Source organism: Ochotona princeps, chromosome 5, assembly GCF_030435755.1.
Source record: "Ochotona princeps isolate mOchPri1 chromosome 5, mOchPri1.hap1, whole genome shotgun sequence".
NCBI lineage: Eukaryota > Metazoa > Chordata > Mammalia > Lagomorpha > Ochotonidae > Ochotona > Ochotona princeps.
The window spans coordinates 58,672,114-58,689,195 of NC_080836.1; the positions used below are offsets into that span (position 1 = coordinate 58,672,114).

The window sequence follows — 17,082 nt, forward strand, 5'->3', positions numbered from 1 at the left end:
TCAAATCCTTGGGCCTCTGCACCCATATGGGCAACCCAAAAGAAGCTTCTGGCTCTTGGCTTCCTATTTCCACATCTCTGGTCATCATGACCATTTGGGAATAAACCAGCAGATAGAAGATCTTCTTCTCACTCTGTGTCTCCTGAGCTCTCTGGAAATCTGCCATTTCCATAAAAGTAAATACATCTTTTTAAAAAAGAAGAGACATTATTTTAAAACCTCTGTTTTTGAAATAATCAGCCACAATCAATTAGATGTTGGCGTGAATGACAATGAGGTGTGTCTCAGGTTCTCTCCTGAGGGCCTGCTGTTCAGATCTCAGGGCAGCCACAGCACAGATCAAGACATCAGGAGTTGACAGCAGCAGTAAATTTGCCCCACGTTATAAACCCTCAAAAACTTGGCGGCTTCCTAGCTCACTCCATGCCACTGACACAGCGAAGCTGGAGTGGGTTCATCTTTCTGTCTGTCCATTCATCTGTCCGTCCTTTCCTTCCTTTTTTCGTTGTCAGTAATGATTTCCAGAGCATGTAAATTAATTCTTTTTATGGAACTGAAAACAAAAATCATTTGAAGTAAAAGAATTTTTATTTCTCACAAGAGCAAGTGATCTTGTTATTCCTTCCTTTGGCTATTATTCTCTTTAATGAAGCTTTTTCTTTTCTCTTTTCCCCCTTTTCAAGGAAGTATAAAAGCAACCAAGAGCAAAGCATTTTATTTGAATTCTATTATTCAGAGTTTTCTGTCATGCCAAATATTAAGTTCTGGCACATCTTATTCATTAGTTCAAGAATCTTGCTATGTAATGTCAAAACGATATGTAAAATTGCTCAGCAGCATTCATTTTAAAAGCTTAGTGCTTGGGTTTTACTTAGGACCAACTTACAACATTAACTGCCTTTATTTCTGGTGAGATTATGCTTAACCGAGGAAAAATTGTAACTTAATCAGCTCCAATTTTCCACAAGTACAACTTTCTGTGAATGAAAGATAATTGCTATTAACTAGGATGCCACTTATTTGAACAGTGAACATTTAAGGAGTTCTGATTTTAGAAATCCAGAATGGACCCAGAAAAAAAGGAAAGACTAAAAAGAGAGAATTAAAATCATATTAGTAAAGATATTCATTACATTATATATAATCACAGGCAAATACGAACAATTTAAATGCTCAACCAAAGAAGACTGGGTATGTCTCTATTCTGAAGTAATACAAAACCTACTTAGGGACACAAAAATATGTGCCATGAATAACAATTAGGAGAAACAATATAGAACTGGATATACATACACTAGAGGTCACACATGTAAAAATTCATACTTGTGAATATTTGCATATATATGTGCCCAACTACAGAAGCAAAATACAGTACTGGGTTATACATAATTTATTTTATTTTACTTGATTATTTTATTTTATTTTACTTGATTATTTTATTTTATTTTATTTTATTTTATTTTACTTTATTTTATTTTTACATTGCATTATGTGACACAGTTTTACAGGTACTGGGATTCCTCCCATTCCTCCCCAAACCCTCCCCATACATAATTTTTAAGTAAAATTTTAAAGAATTGCTTCTAGGCCTTTTGACTAAGATCAAGTGTAGAAACTTTTTTTTCTTTGTTCTATCCTGTAGGTTTTATTGGGTACTAACTGGAAAAAAAATACATTTTAAGAACTGTTCTGGGCCCAATGCAATGGTCTAGTGGCTAAATCCTCACCTTACAAGTTCCCATATGGCATATCCCATACAGTTCCCTGCTTGTGGCCTAGGACAGCAATAAAGGATGGCCCAAAGCCTTGGGACCCTGCACGCATGTGGGAGACCTGGAAGAAACTTCTGGCTTCTGGCTTTGAATAGTCTCAGCTCTGGCTGTTGCAGTCACTTGGGGAGTGAACCTGTGGATGGAAGATCTTTCTTTCCATCTCTCCTGTCTGTAAATCTGCCTCTCTAAGAGAAACACATCTTTAAAAAGAAAGAGAGAGGAATAAAGAAGAAAGGAGGGCGAGAGGGAGAGAGGGAGGGAAGAGAGAGAAAAGAAGGGAAGGGAAGGAAAGGGAAGGAAAAGGAAAAGGGAAGGAAAGTAGACTGTCTGGGGGCCAGCATAGTGACGTAGCATCCTACTCCTCCATCTGCAAGCACCAGCATCCCATGTGGGTGCTGGTTCATCTAATACCTGCTTCACTGCAAATCCAGCTCACTGCTATTGTCTGGGAAAACAGTCGAGGATGAATCAAGTCCTTGAGCCTTGTATCCATTAGGAAACCCCAAGGAAGTTTCAGGCTCCTGGCTTTGAATTTGCTCATCTCTGGCAGCTGTGGCCATTTGGATAAAAATTCTGTCTCTTCTCCACTCTGTGTAAAAGAAATTTGCCTTTCAAATACAACAAATAGTAATAATTTTAAAAACTGTTATGAAAGTGTTTTTGGAAAGTGAAAAAGAGAACTTTGCATAGTTTATAAAATAGCTGATGAGGGATTAGCTGACTTAATCTCACTTAGAAATCTTCAGTAGGTAAATGTTGAGAACTAGCTCAACATTTAGGTTTCTTCTTTTAGTATTATTATAGAATTTTATATTAACATATGACCTGCACATTTCAGAGGAGCACAACACAATTTTTTAACACATATCCACAGTGGCAATCAATCTTACCAGGTCATCAGCCTCTCTTTTTTTCTAGCTCTTTATCTGCCTTTGTTTATTTATTTTTTTCCAGATTTACTTATTTTTATTGGAAGGTCAGATTTACTGAGAGAAGAAGAGACAGAGAAATATCTTCTCCCTGCTGATTCACTCCCCAAGTAGCTGCAGCGGCTGGAGATGAAACGATCTGATCCAAAGCCAGAAGCCAGGAGCCTCCTCTGGGTCTCCCACATGGGTGCAGGGTTCCAAGGCTTTGGACTGTCCTCAATTGGTATGCCAGTCTACAAGCAGGGAGCTGGATGGGAAGTGGTGCAGCAGAGACACAAACACACGGGATGCTGGCACATGCAAGGCAAAGGCTTTAGCCACTAGGCTATTGCACCAGGCCTGTTCTTTGCCTTTAGAGACAACTGGCTTCTCTTCCAGTTTATATAGGATACTGTACAGTATGGTGAGCCATCATCAGGATATTGCACATTATGCTGAGCCAAAGTCATGCCACTGCATCACAAAACACCAGACCCTGCTACATTCACCCCAATGCATCTCTGGTTTCAACGAACCCAAATGATCTTAATTTTACTGAAGCAATGTGGTGGACCTCAGCAAGCCTGGGAACTAAAAATACACAAAGGTTCAATAAGATGACGGTGCCTCAATTGTAACACCAGGAGAGCGGCATAAAGTAAACCAGATGAAAGAGAATGAGGATAAGGTTAATAGTATATTTACAGTGACCTGGAGTCATCATTTCCTTCAGTGATGCCACCTCTTCACATTGAGTATTTGCACCTCTGTGTTCATACAGATGAGTCCTGGAGCCCACAGAGAGGTGAGAATGGGAATTCAGTTCAGGGATTGAGCACAACTTTTTTCAAGGCATTACATCTTTTTAACCATGGTGTCAACACTGCCATTTCTACCCAAACGTTTGTTTAACTTAAGCAAAAGTAATAATTTATATGCTGCGGAAATGCAGCTTCTATGAAAACTGTTTCATAACTTGTCTTTCATTAAAGAATTTATCAATGCCATTAGAAGATTTTCATGACAACACTGTCCATGGAATTAACATGTGTGGACACATCAGATATCTGCACATCTGGATACATCAAAAGAATTACTATGTTTTCAGTGATGCCATGAGACAGAGCATCAGCTATCCTCCTACACTGCGGAGCAGATGTTCAACCAGTGCAATGAAGGTTTTTAACAGATAAATATTCAGACGTATCATGTTTTTTCCAGGGTTCAATTAGAAGCTCTGTCTTGTTTTACACCATTTGTATACATATGGAGATATTAATGTTGAACTGTAAAAATCAGGAATTAAAATGTGACCCTCTTTTTAAAAAGTACTGTCATTTTGTTATCTTTTTTCTTCTTTTTTTTCAATCTGTGTATCTTATATCTACTCTGTACTAACTCCACCTTGCTTATTTTTATGCAAGGCCAGCTGGTCCTATCAGGCAGAGTTTGCTTAGAGCAGCACAATTCTCTGTAACTGTTTTATTCTATGTGAACAACTGCCAACTGGGACAACGTGTCTTTCTTACTTTGCCTGAGGCATATGTTCTGCAGAACTGGACAAGGCCACAGCACTTTGGACAGGGTGAACAATTCTGAAATGTGACGATATTTTGCAAGCTAAATGTTATGACACATTTAGCAACTCCCCAAAGGGTTTTAAGATTTGCATTCTCAACATAAAATCTGAGAAAAATCCCATCTACAAAATCATCAATGTGCTTTTGTTTTATATGAAGAGCTAGTTGTAAAAGGTATTTGAATATGAGAACAGAAATCATGCAAAATATTTTATAACAGTTAAGTCCCATGGAGTATAAACTACTGAAATAGTTTTACAGACACAGCTTCCCTTCATCTGATTTTGTACTATTCAATTAACTATAAAGTGTTTTTACCAGTAACATACTTTTATCCATTATAATTATCATCTACAAAAATTTACACCATCATCTTACGGAAAAGATGAAGGACTGACTGCTTTGCCTGGGGAATGACTTTACTTGTTTTAAAATGGAGAATTTGGTTTTAAGTAAAGATTTAACAAATAGATGTGTCGAAGTTTTGAACACATGACATAATCAGAGAATCTCAACACTTAAAAAGACTTAAAAAAGCCCAACTCATTAATGAAGAAACAGTTCCAGAAGAAGAAAAAATGCCATGTGTCCACTGTCATCTAGCTGACTCAGTGAGATATCATAGAACTTGTTTCTTATCCTCTAAATCTTTTTTAAGCTTCTATTTTGCACTAAGCATTGTTCTGAGCACAGAGGTACAGGATTCCCTGCTCTTGTAGAACCTTCCCTAGATTAGTATTTACAAATTCTGGTCACAGAGTTCTTTTCATTTTCTCATATGCTTCTCTTACCAATTTACAAACAGATTCCAATGTCTGATAAAATGCCTGTAGTTTTTCTTGTTGCTGTCTTATTTTTCATCTATTCATCCATCATGGTTGTTTTCTTAAAGATTACCACATTTTTCTACATTAAAAGAAAAACTCCCTGATCTTTAATATGCCTTTCAATGGAGAACCTGCATAATAAAATCTGTGCTACATTTCATACATCAATTAATATATTTGGCATATGGTGGCCAATATAATTTGAAAGATTTCAATTTTTCATGCCTGAGTCCCCTCTCTGTCAGAAAGGAAAGATTCTAAATCTCCGAGATATTGATTTGCTACTTCTTCGAAGGCTCCATTAACATTCAGCATTCATCACATTATGATTCAAGGGAATGACTCAGAGAAGAAATATCTATATAATATTAAGTGAACTTGAAATAGCCTGCACTAAAACAGTGAATCAGGAAGACTTCTAATTTGTGGTTTGTGTTCACTAGTGTTCTGCAGAAACAACATATTGCACATGTGTTGCAACTTGCAGCTAGAAAAGCTTTAATCCACCCCATTTTACAATTAAAACAGAATACAAAACATATTCCCAGCCCTACCACTCATGTCTCACATGACTGCTCTTAATGTCCAGCACATGACTTTTTTCATTCCAGTCTGGGTTGGGTGGATCAGGTATTGAGAACTGTTCAGGGGCCACTAATCATCGGAAACATGACTGATATCCTGGTTCAGAACAATCTACTCATCAACTCGCACGGTGCAAGCAAGATGTGAAACCAGTGGAGTAAGTGTTGGAGAGTGCTGAGCTCTGACCAGGGTCCATGTTCAAGCTAATGTCTGATAAAGATCAGAGAATCCAGTGCTGAGGAAGCAAGAAGCCATGAGAGGGAAAGACAGAGAGAAAAGATTGTTCTCTTCAGTTTTCCAGCCATTGGCCCCAGTTTCTACAAATCTCAGCCAATTTACAATGATCGACCCTGGATTTCCTTAGACTTGCTATGCTATTTTTACAATTCCCCCACGTTTATTTGCTGCTTGCGACTGACCATAACTTGTCAAGGGCAACAAATTTTATTGTGTTTAGACTTACTGTTTTGTGAGACTAGAAGTCAGTCCCAAAGGCTAGTATACAAATCTTAAATTTCTAAAAGATTACCCCATCCATAAGTCAGGTAGGTACAGGGAACCAAGGACTTTGGCCACCCCACATTTCTTTCCAAGGCACATCAGCATAGATCTAGATCAGAAGGGGGACAGTCAGAACTCAGATGGTAAGCAGCAGCAGAGCCCACCATGTTACAACAGTGGCCCCAGAAGCTTACACTTTAATTTTCACTACTTCCTTTTCTCTATCAATGACGCTGGAAAACAGAATTCCATGCAGCCACAGTAACTGATTTTCCATGCTCTGATATTCTGCTTTATCACAGCATTTGTTTGGATACTTCTTCCAGTGAATTTGTCTCCTAAAATAATATATTCATGAAGGATATCCCCTTTATTTCCATTTAATTAGACACTGATCCTCCTCAGACTCAGTTAATGAGTAAAGCAGATTTCTCCTTTTCCTTACAGACATTTGGTCAAAATGTTTTGGCTCTGCTTCTTAATCTGATCACACAGTATCTGTTGCAAATGTTTTGCTTTTTCTTTCTCTACCATTTTGTAGCCACTGAGAACATGGTCTGTCAAAATTTATTGTCACCATACCATAAGAAACGAGGAAAATAAATAGAAGAAGACAAAAAATATATTTAAAGGAATATGCTGATTCACCATTTAAGTGTATAAATGTGTACATGTTACAAAGCATGGAGATAAAGCAGAACTACAAAGAAAATCTGCTTAGTAGCAATAAAACTAGCAATGAACAACAGACTGCGAGATTGTGCCCCCAAATTATTTTACACACATTATCTAACATAACGTTATTATTCTAATTTTACAGATGAGGACTCTGAAGCACAGAGCCTGTAAGTGAATTACTCAAGGTGGCACAGCTAGAAAGTTGTCAAGTGAGGATTTGCCTTATGGGTAATAAATCTGACCATGAGTTCTCAAATTAGTTACACATCAGAACAACTGTAGGTGCATTTCAAAACATACAAACATCTAGCTCCACCCACAGAGATTCTGAATTAATGGGCCTACGTGGGGTCTGTCAGTATATAGAGTTCTTGATTAGTAATAGTTAGACTTAGAATATTTTCACTTTATAATGGAGCAAAAATAACACACTCTGAGTGGAAATCTTCACCTGACTTTTGACATTTCACATTTTCCACACTACCACTGTACTAGACAATGCTGTTTCATAATATTGAACAATAACAACAAGTCACAGCTCTTGGTCAATAATGCACCACAGGAGGAAACAATAATTACTCCACAGTGTACTGTGATGTTAACCTAGGATGCTTAGCGGAGAGTATTAAAAGCATTTTAGACTTAAAATTTTTTGAGTTTACAATGGGTTTATCAAGATGTAGCTCCAAGGTAGGTCAAGGAGTATCAGTATGTAAGAGTGTCCTCAGGTGACTCTAAAATGTTGAGACAAAACCATGAGGTGTAACATTCAGTAGCATAATCCAGAAGCAGATCCTAGGGACCCTGATCTTTTCACTCCATATATGGCATCTCCTATGCCCAGTATATTGAAGGGGAAAAAAATGAAGAACAATTTTACTCTGGAGAGACTGAATTTAAGTTCCTTAAACTGCAAGCTTTAGTTCCCTTGGAATCATGAAACACAAGCCTTGTGTCTCTTTGGTGGTTTTATTATAGCTAAGATGGATTCTCAATTTCCTGAAATAACCAAGTGTGTAAATGAGATGCTGATGAACTACTTCCAAACTTCTTTTATTAAGCATTGTAGCACAAAAATAACTTAGACACCAGAAGTCTCTGCTATGCAATTTAATCTCTTTTTATAATACACAGTATTTCTGAGAATCTGCTTAAGGTCACAACATCTTTATAAAAAAAAAGGATAATGGTTGTCGTGGAGTGATGGTAAGTGAACAGCCAACTCTCTAGAGGTAGGGGTTGGGAAGTCCTGATTTTTTGTTTTTAATCAAAATGGTATTTACCAGTGGAGGTATAAATAGCTGGCAGCCTTGCCAATTTTAGGCTACCAATTTCATGTTATTGAATACGGAATTGGGAGATGTGTAATGAAACACCATTATAAAGTACTTTCTTTTTGTTTTGTTTTGTTTTATATTTTTCCCAATATTTCCCTCAAAAATGGAATGCTTCATGAATTTGCATGTCATCCTTGTGCAGGGGCCATGCTAATCTTCTCTGTATCGTTCCAATTTTAGTATATGTGCTGCCGAAGCGAGCACAGAGTACTTTCACTACACATATTCAATAGTCATAAAATCTTCAAGAGCAGGCATAATGGTAAAATAATTAGGAATTAATGGGTTTTGAATATTTATTGCATCAATTTTGAGTATACTTCATTTAACTTAAGCTTATATAATTTAATTTTCATTATAGTTATATTTAATAACTGGCAGAATTTCTGAAAATGTAATGATTGATTCCATGAGCCAGGCCAGCACACCAATGAAAAGGCATCCATTTTATCCAATTTATTCTTGGAGAACAGAGGAATTTAATTAAATAAGTAATAATAATGCATGTATTTTTGTTGTACACATAGTCTAAGCAGGAGATAGAATTTCTTCCTTAATTCAGCTTTCCCAAGAATGAGAATTCTTTTGAAAAGAAGAGAGTGGGAAGGAAAGTGACATGTGTCTCATGCAACAGCCAAGGCTGGGGCAGGATAAAGCAATAGTGTACAACTAATGTAGGTCTCCAAGGCCTTTGTGTATTGCTTTCCAGGGTGTGTAGTAGTAGAAAGCAGAATCAAAAGCCAAGTAGCTGGGACTCAAACTGAGCACTCTGGCATGGAATACGTGTGTCCTACCCAATATCCCAAATGCCCACCCCTAGAACAAGAACTTTTGGTTAAATCCTCCATAGTAAATCAAACTCCAATGTGAGCAATACAGCACAAAGGCCAACAGTGTGGATTCTAGGATCAGAACATCTAGACTTGATGCCAGGCTGAGCCACCTAAAATGCTGAAATTTTAAGAACCTTATTTAACCACAGTTTCTCCATCTGTAAAAGGGGACAATAGCCATGTCTATCTCAGACTATTTTCAGAATTAAATGAGTTGCTATATTTGAGGCATATACTACAGTATCAGGAACACAGCAAAGGCTCAATGAATGAAAGCCATCATTATCGTCCTCATCATCATTAGAAAGTGCCTTTAAACATGAAAACAAACATGATAAAATTAGGATAATCATGGTCATGGTCAACTTCTGCACAACTCCTTGAAAAACAAAACCCTTTCAGACATTTTTGCTTTACCTTACACTCTTCCCTCTTCTTGAAATGATGAACTTCTGCATGAGTTTCTTAGTTCAAGAACACTACCTTTTAATTTTTTAACTTTCTCAGGCTAGTATGCATCATTATAAAGCCAGGTTTCTTTCAAATGCATCAAGTAAAATGTGAGAAAACAGAATTCACTTAGAGACAGAATTATCAATAAAAGGGAATTAAAATTAACAAATCTAGAAAATTCTTAGTCTATTCAGATTGCATTAAATATGAATGCTCAAGACAGAAATCCAAAAGAAATGCCCAAATTCACATCTGGCACAAGGACATAAGTTAGTCATCTAAAGAGAACTGGTCACCTTAGAAAATGGTATCACCAGGGCTGCTATCCATCACAGGTTCAGAGTGTAAGGCCCTAGATAGCAAAACAAGTACAAGCAATCAGTCCTGGGCACCCATGAACTTCAGTGTGAAATGCCTCATGCTGTCTCCATACTTTTCTGACTTTACTCCATTTTGCCCCACCTACCCACCCTACATGTGCTCTTCTGTTGCCCTAGGAGTAACTACAGTCACTCCAGTACAATACAGTACATGCTATGTCCCAGGCAGCAGTGGGGGTGTGGCTGCCCCCACCTACCTACGTTTCAAAGAATTACCTGGATAGACATGAGGCCCAGGCAGAGAACTGATGCCAGGGCAGTGACAGTGCAGGCAGGTCCTGTTGGGGCCGTGCTCAGCATAACCAGGAGCATGGAGCTGTTCCTAACATCTGAAACTGAGAGGAAAGTTACAGAAAGAGCCACGGGCACCTGACTTGAACCACAGCAGCTGTAATACTTTGTTCTTAGGAAGGCAAAAAGGACAGGATATCTAGAACTTTGGAGTTCAAACACTGACCTAGTATGTCTGGAAGGTAAAACAACAAGCCAACGAAGATCATATTTCAGCCTTAACGTCTTAGACTTGCTCAGGACCTATCACTCCTTTCTTTTCAAACTCTTCCTTTTGGAATGCCAATGTCTGTATTGAGCCTATTTGTGCACTGAAGTGTGGGAGTAAATAACTTGTTTGGTTTCACAGATTCATTGCTGGAAATGTGGAGAAAATCTGCCTCAAATGAGTTATAACCTGAGTCATACAGATCTAGACACTATTAGATGAGACTCTGGACGTCAGGTTTTTTTAGTTGATATTGGAACAAATTAAGATATTTGGAGCTAGTAAGATAGAATGAGTAGTTTTCACGTGAGGATATGAATTTATGAGGGCCAGTGGTGAAATGCTACGGTCTGACTGTGTCGCTCAAAAGTTCATTTGTTGACATCTTAATCTCCAAAATTACATTAGCAGTTGAGACCTTCAGAAGATGATGAGGCCATGAGAACATACTTCCCATATATGGGATTAGCACCCTTAATAAAAGGTCCTGAGAGATTCCTTGAATTTCTCAACATTTGAAAACATAATGAAAAGGTACCATTTATGAAGAAGTGGGCTCCTAACAAACCCATGATCTCCGCCCTCCTTGACCTTATTTTCCAGCCTCCAGAACTGTGAGAAATAGGTATGTTTTTAATAAGCCACTTAGTTTAGGGAACTTTGGTTACAGCAGCCCAAATAGACTAAGAAAAAATTACTGTCACGCATACCCCAAGAGCATCTGCAGTGCTTCTATCCTAGAGCCCTGAGTTCTGATAGATCAATGGAAGCAAAAATCAAGGTTTTGCTGCTTTGCAAGCTGAGATTTGAAACGGAAACAATACAAATCCATTCAGGAACAACTTGGCAGAAAATTTGCTCACCAGCACAGAGAAATGTGAATAAAAGTCTGTTTTGGCTAGAGACTGGGAAGAAGGGACAGCTTTCTGAAAATTTACAACCACAGTGACCCCTCAGTTTAGACAGTTACTACCTGTCTAGTCTGGGAAATCCCAGGTAAAGACAGTAAAATATGATTAGCAGGAATGTTGTCTTGGGAACCTGGATGAAGTTAACTCTTTCTAGAAGGTATATCCTCATTCTAGAAATTCCTACAAAGAAAGCTCAGTGAATCATAAGCTCACAGTCCAAAATTACAAAACACACACAAAAATAAGCTACTACAAATACAAATAGCATGGTCACTCAAGTGACAGAAAAAGCAAATGCCAGAATACTTAAAACTTTCATAGACTTATTACATTAGAAATGATACAGAGTATAAAATCTTTAAAAGAGCTGAAGAACTATGGATTTGTAACTTATAATGGTCATTAAAGGACTGACATACCACATGCAGGTAATATTTAGAAAGAATTTAAGAAAGAGGTTCCAAATAAGACTGGATTAGTAAGGTAGTTTTTCCCTTCAAGTCCACCAGCTGCCCCTCTCCAGTGCTTCTTTCACTTGACTTGTATATTCTCCAGGCTCTGTACTAAGCCTTCAATATTCATTCTGACTCACCCAGGACAAGATTGAGTCCTTCCAACAACTAATTGGATTCTTTGGACACAATGCTCATGCTCTGGTTTTATTTGAAGATAATCTTTTATCATGTTAATTTAAAAACACCTTCATCATGGAATATTTCTTATACCGAAAAGAACTGTGTTATTTTATTTGAATTCAGTAGTAAGCAAATTTATAAAACTTTTTGATACAAAATAAAATCAAACTTTTATCTGAAAAATATGAAGTGTATGGTATAAATATAAAAAATTAAGCTAACATATAAGTGTTATTACGTAGGTACACTCTTACTATGTCTTAAATTATAATTAGTTTCTTTAAAGCTAGAGACTACTTGCAATGTCATTATTTGTATGCTTGCAATGCATTCATTTTTCATAAAGTGTTTATTCAATACTTTTCAAATGAGCACCTGTTTTGCACCTGGTACAATATGCTCTGTAGATAATCAATGAGTAAAAATGGTCATAGTTCTTGTTCTTTTGACACCTGTAGCACAGTAAAGGAGATGAATTATTACAAGAATGATCACTACATAAATGAAGAAATGTTATTGAGAAATGGTAACCTTGTTGACTGTAGTCAACAAATGCATTGGTTTTAAGGGTGTTTGAAAGATTAATTCTTCAAAAGTTCAGTTGCAAACGGTGATTTAGTTTTCCTGTGAATTAATTTTTCTAATTCGCATGAGGAAATCTTCAGTGATACCATTTCCCATTGATTCCCTTAGAAGCCATTATCAATTGTGCCAACATTCTCCAGTTTTTACGATCCTTTCACTACAATCCCAAGAGAAAAATTGCTGAATACTGAAACTATTTATCAAATTGTATTTCGTTAACTATGAACTTTAAAGCATCCCATTGCTGTATGTGATATTCTAACACATTTTCAAGGCTTCTGCTTTTCACTGTGTTGTTCAACAGATTTTCAACTTGACTCTAACAGCCTGTTAGATGGGGAGGTGGGTCAGTACATGGGTGACTATTCTGCTAATCCCATAGAGAAAAAAAATGGGTGTGGGAAAAGGGCTCACAGCAAGGGAGAATGCCTGAAAACACCAGGATCTCCAAGATCCTTAAGCACAGGATCCTCACAGGCCTCACTGCTCTCTTAAACTCCATGAGAAACTTACTGTAGAAAACTTCATTAACAATAGAGGCCACTATAAAATGTATGTCTGGTGACTTAGTTCAGAAATAAACTCCTTAATTAAATTAGATTTTGCACAGTTATTGATAAAACAATTTGCTAGAATTACCTAGACCAATAGATCATCAGATATGAATATGTTGACAGTTGAGGCTGAAGCCTTGACAGCAAGATATGTGTGAATTAAGTAGCTGAATACAGAAGTTGGAGCAAGACAAGCCCTGGAGGATGAAGGCAGATACAATCCTGGAATAGTGAGAATAAGTGGGCTGAAATGAAGTCCAGGGCCCATTGGTCTCATTTGGATGACCTAGGATGCACTCCTCAGGCTGCTTTAACTGCAACTTTATACTGTATCATTGGGAAAAGTTGACAGTATTTTTAAATGGAGCAACAGATTTTGAGAATTGAAATGAGAATCCGATTTTGAAGTGGTCATTCTGACAACAATGAAGAGAGCAAATTGAACAGCAGCTGGGATACAGGCAGAATGATCCTGCCAGGAGCTACTGTATCCATTTGCTGACAGTTGACAGTAAGCTGGACCAGGGCCATAGTGAAGGAGATGGAGGTGAATGGACTGGTGAGAATGGACAGGGGTCTTGAAACAGGAGCATTTATCCCTAGAAGTCACTTGACCATGTCTGATACATGTTTGTTATCACAACTCAGCTGAGATAGAGGAATAGTGTTATTGGCATATAATGGGTATAGGCCAGAGACAATGCTCAATATCTTACCACATTCAAGATAGCACCCTGAAATCATCCAGATCTGCTGAGGTCTTGAGCACACCTTCAGGTGGGTGGCACCAGCACTGCCCACCCATCTCCTAACTCATTAAAAGACCACCAGTGGGGAACATCTTATCTCTAGGGTCCTGCCCAACAAGGAGGGGTCAGGGAATGCTTAAAATCCCAAGACCTTCCTCAAACCTTTGATGTCTCTCTTTCCTTCCCTTTTCATAGGCACCCCATCTCTCGGTTTTCTCTCCAGAGGTGCTTTCCCCTTCCTCTCCCTTCCCTGCTCACCTGGTCCCTTCGCAAATAAAGTTTTCTGTCTGCAACAGATTCCTGGCTTTTATTTCTATACTAAGCTGAGGAAAGAGCTCACCAGGCATTTCTGGTAAAAGCCCTATATCAAAATATTCTCCAAATCCAAATGCCAATAGTCCCAAGGTTGAAAAATCCGAAAAATACTAGGGAGTAATATGGAAGTAATATCAGAAAGCAACTTTCCACATAAAGGCAGATTTACCAAAGTAAAACTGCAATGACCATAAGAAAAACACAAGGGACAGTAACTGCTTTAGGAAGAGGATATAAAGAACTAGTTGAAAATCAAAGCAGTCAGTAAATGCGCATGTGCAGATATTAAAATGCTTGGACAGCAGAGGAGCTGTTAACTGCATTCCCAGCTAGACAGAAATACACAAAGACTAAATCTAGCATTGTCTGCAAAAGAGACATGTACTGACTCCAGTAAAAGTCAGCAGGATCTAAATTTAGTTCATGCTCTTAGTGCACTAAAATAGCGTCAAGAAGCTCAGGAAGTCTAAAACCATCGCACTCTGAATTTTTGTCTATACTGTTAATAGCTACTTGCCAGGATCCCTGTTGCCCATGTGATTATAACCTACCTAAAAAAACAGCAAAGTTCTCCTAAAAAATAGGAAATGGAGTTCAAGGAATGATTCTAGAGAAAACTGGCAATATAAACAACATAGATCAGCCATTCCTAAGGAATATTTCTTAACTTCGATACAGAATGAAGTTTCGTGAGAAGCTTTATAGGGTTTTTTGATTATTTATAATAAAAGCTAAGAATGCTTTCTTTACAAGTATCAGAGTTACAATGGTACATGAGAAAAGCAAATAAAATTTTTTTACTTGAAAGATCTACTAATCTGGATGACTTGAACTAAGGAAGGACACAACCAAGCCTACAACTGAAAACTAGAAAAAACCGACAATGTGAGTTGATACTTGCATTCATCTTTTTAATATCCCTAGTATTCAAGCAAAAAGAAAACAGACTGACCTAAAGATATTATTTTTTCCTTCTGTTTCACATGATCTTTTAAAACAGAGTTTAAGGGCCCGGCGGCGTGGCCTAGCGGCTAAAGTCCTCACCTTTAACGCACCGGGATCCCATATGGGTGCCGGTTCTGGTCCCGGCAGCTCCACTTCCCATCCAGCTCCCTGCTTGTGGCCTGGGAAAGCAGTCGAAGATGGCCCAAGGCTTTGGGACCCTGCACCCACGTGGGAGACCTGGAAGAGGTTCCTGGTTCCCGGCTTTGGATCGGCATAGCACCAGCTGTTGCGGCTCACTTGGGGAGTGAATCATCGGATGGAAGATCTTCCTGTCTCTCTTCTCTGTATATCTGACTTTGTAATAAAAATAAATAAATATTTTTTAAAAAACAGAGTTTAAGATTTTTTAAATGGCTTTATTTTCCAAAATTTCCACTCATATTTTCTTAAATAAAAAATTCACTACTCTAAAAGCAAACTTAGGGGTGGCATTGTGGTTCAGCTTGTTAAGCTCCCACCTGTTTCCAGCATCCCAACAGATTCTGTTGTGAGAAACAGCTATTCCACTTCTAACCCAGCTCCCTGCTGACGCACCTGGAAAAGCAGCACAAAATGGCCCAAGAGCTTGGGCTCCTGACACCCTTGTGGGAGACACAGATGAAGTCCCTGGTTCCTGACTTTGGCCTGGCCCACTCCCAACCATGGCAGTTATTTGGGAAGTGAATCAGTGAGAGGAATATCTCATCTCTGTGTCTTCCGCTCTCTGGTACTCAATCTTTCAAACAAATAATAAGCTTTAAAAATTAGTGTTTATTCTGTAATTTTCTGTACAGATACGTGGCAACAGAACAATGAGCCCAGAAAGCATTCAGAAGGAAGATCCTTCAGCAAGGAGGATGGATATTTATGGTTTATTTCTCCCTCATAAGGGACCACCAGAGCAAAAAGCTTCAAAAAGCAAAGTGAAATTAACAGTGGGCTTTTCTTTATTAGAACTTGGAATAATGCCTTCCACTCAATGACTAAGTTATTTTTCCTGTATAAAAAAAATTATATACACACACACATGTAATCTACTGCAAACATCTACTGCAATCCATCTCTCTCCTCACATCTGTCCTATATACCTCACAACTACAACCCTGTGCCTGGGACTCTGGCAGAGTGATCATAGACTCAATATATGTCCAACTCTTCTTTAAAAGTATGTTACCAATCTCTTTGTTTTTTTAAGTTTATTTTTTAAAGTATGAATTAACATGTAATGCTTGCCCATTTTTAAGAGGCACAACGCCCATTTCAACATCTATACATAGTTTAAGTCTACCAGGCCAGACAGCCTTTCCCCTTTGTCATCTTTTCCTTGTATCTGGAATCTCCCTGTTTCTCTGTTCCAATTGTTTCTAAATAATACACCATTGTAAGGAACAGACACCCCATGGTGTTACAAAACAGGAGAATCTCTCGTATTCATCCTACTGTGGTCTTACACTCATTATCCAGTTTTCCGAGACCAACAAAGTTGTTAGATATATAGCTACTTGAAATATAGTTCAGCTCATATGAGACTTCCAGGTATTTCCATAAAGGTTGAAGAAGCATATGTGTTTCTTTCTTTCTGTTGCCTAGAATATAGATACACTCACTGGTACTAACACATCCATCCTGGATGAAGAACTAACATCTTTGAGCTGCAAGGCTGTTAGAGCAACAAATACGCTTCCTTCTCTGACAACATGGAAAATCATACCAAACACAGAAGCCCTGAAATAAAAAACAAATTACTTCACTTTTGCCTAATCTAGGGTTATTTTGGATTTTCTGTCACTATAAATGACCTTAATCCAGACCAACAAAAATTCCTCCAGCCCCTAGTCCCCTTTCTAGCCAGCTATATCCTCAGCGATACTCCATATGATTCTACTGTTTATATGGCAAGAGGAGTCTTCAAAAATTTCAAAGCAAATATGTATTATAAAAAAAGGAGTGAACTTCAAGATTTTGTGCATCAAAATAAACCATCTTTTTAAGACAT

General features: G+C 38.0%; 1 protein-coding gene and 1 non-coding gene across 3 annotated transcripts in view; both read right to left on the minus strand.

Annotated features, from left to right (window-relative positions):
* Nucleotides 1-17,082, minus strand: part of ZNF385B (zinc finger protein 385B) — a 408,564-nt gene that overhangs the window by 205,613 nt on the left and 185,869 nt on the right. Inside the window, exon 1 of one of the 2 annotated variants that reach the window (XM_058664687.1) lies at nt 6,136-6,250. The exons of the other annotated variant lie outside the window; for it this stretch is intronic. The gene's annotated coding sequence lies outside the window, so the exon portion shown is untranslated. Of the gene's footprint in view, nt 1-6,135; nt 6,251-17,082 lie in introns of those variants that run through there. 2 annotated transcript variants of the gene reach the window in all.
* Nucleotides 8,286-8,392, minus strand: LOC118757909 (U6 spliceosomal RNA). The gene has a single exon (XR_004995420.2). It is a non-coding gene; the product is annotated as a U6 spliceosomal RNA (small nuclear RNA).